This window comes from Hydra viridissima, unplaced genomic scaffold, assembly GCF_058129835.1.
Source record: "Hydra viridissima isolate aposymbiotic clone 2 unplaced genomic scaffold, HvirCarnegie_v1 scaffold_11, whole genome shotgun sequence".
Lineage (NCBI taxonomy): Eukaryota > Metazoa > Cnidaria > Hydrozoa > Anthoathecata > Hydridae > Hydra > Hydra viridissima.
The window spans coordinates 789,867-791,758 of NW_028324310.1; positions in this window are offsets into that span (position 1 = coordinate 789,867).

A 1,892-nucleotide genomic window follows, 5' to 3' on the forward strand; every position below is an offset into this window, starting at 1 on the left:
AAACAACTGAAACACAAAAACCTTTCGTTTGCAAAATAATGACGTTTTAACATTGTGAATTTATCTCGAGTCAAAAATATTTTTGAGCCAAAAACTCGAAGTTAGTGAAAGATTGTTGATATTTTTTGAACACTCTCTAACTTGCATTGATTTTGTGTACCTTAATTTATAAATTGGAATTATACTGCCTCTGCCCATTTAATCAAAATTTTTTGGCAAATATTATATAATAATACCTTGCTGTTTTTTACATCTTAAAAAAATAAATTTTTATTGTGAGGGTGGTGTTATTTTTGTTGAATCTTCCCATAAAATTCTATCTGAAAATCTTATTAAATTCTCCCGAAAATATCTACTGAAAAAATCTCAAAAAGTCCGTTTAGAACTTTTGTATCAACCTCAAAGTCATGGTTCTTTAAAACACGTTTTACCGGTTATGTTTTGTTTAGCGTTTCTCTCGAGTCTCGACTTGTTTGTAAAAATCATAAACTTTACTAATTGAGCTATTATCATTTTATCAGTGAAGTTACAATTAAACTTCCGGTTGTTTTAACGAAAACAGTTTTAAACTTTAATGACGTCACTGGTTTATTTTTCATGCAATTGTACATGCGTGTCCACCTGTTGCATTGGCTGTCTCGTACTTTTCTTCGATCGAATGTTGTATGTTTGAATCGGGCAAAACTTAAAGATAATGCTTAAAATCTCTTTTGCTTTTACTCCTCACAAATACAATAAATCTGTTAATTAAAAGATTGTTAACCTACTCATGGTTTATGATTTGATTACAAACAAATTATAATGTATCTAATTACCTCTTTGTAACCTTAATCTTAATCTCCATCCCCTTTTACTCGTACTGACTACGATTATACGCCTAATACGGGTCAGTACTAGATCTGCCAACAAACGAGTTTTATTCCAGACTGCAGTCAGACAGATCAGACATATCATGATATGTCTGATCAACTTCTGAGTTTCCAAGATTAAAAGGCACTGGACTTCTCAATGTGGACTAAAGTTGACTCAAAAGCCTTTAAAATATGGATTAAAATGAAGCTTCCCTAAAGTAGTTCCCAAGGCCTCCTGACCTCCTCAAGAACTCTATCGAAAACACCTGTTTTAAGATCTAGGTACAGACTGAAAGCTACTATTAAAGCCGAACGAGATAGAGGAAGGCAACAATATAGTAAATTATCCCCATATAATGACCTGTACAGCCCGCAGAAAACACTTTCATTTTTTAGATTTTCTAGTTTTTTCCCTTTTTCTTGTGGATTTTAAAACCTTAAAGAATTTTTTCCTTAAGTAAAAAAATGAAAAAGAACATTACTTTGCCATTCATTTTTTTCTGAGCTGAAAAAAATACCATTTGAATGTTATACAAGAAAACTATAGAACTGCTAAGCAATGGCGGTGCCAAATGCAAGTTAAATCAATCTTTATTAATAGATTTTTTTCTAAATATGGCTTCTCAATGTTAAGAATTGGCAAAAGATGTGTTGAAAAGAATCCTATTTCCAAGATCAATGCCAGAAATAAATCTAAGTCTGTGAGCATGCGCATATGTAATAATTGCAATCATCAAGTAAATTGATATTTCATCCAGAAAAATGATTGAAAATTTAAATTTCTTTAACGCCTTGCGTTAAAATAATTTAAGATTCTGAATCTTAAAAAGAATTTAAAAAACGCAGCACAAAATTATCCAAAATATGGGTTATAATGCATGTCTTAAAATTTAATGCTTTATGTTTTAATACCGCAGAGCGACGCAAGGCACGATGGTAAAATGATTAAGTTTACAATAAATCATGTTACAATGAACAATCGATGCCAACTAACCTCCGCAATTGTGCCAATCCTCCGTAATTATTAAAAAAAAAAAAGGC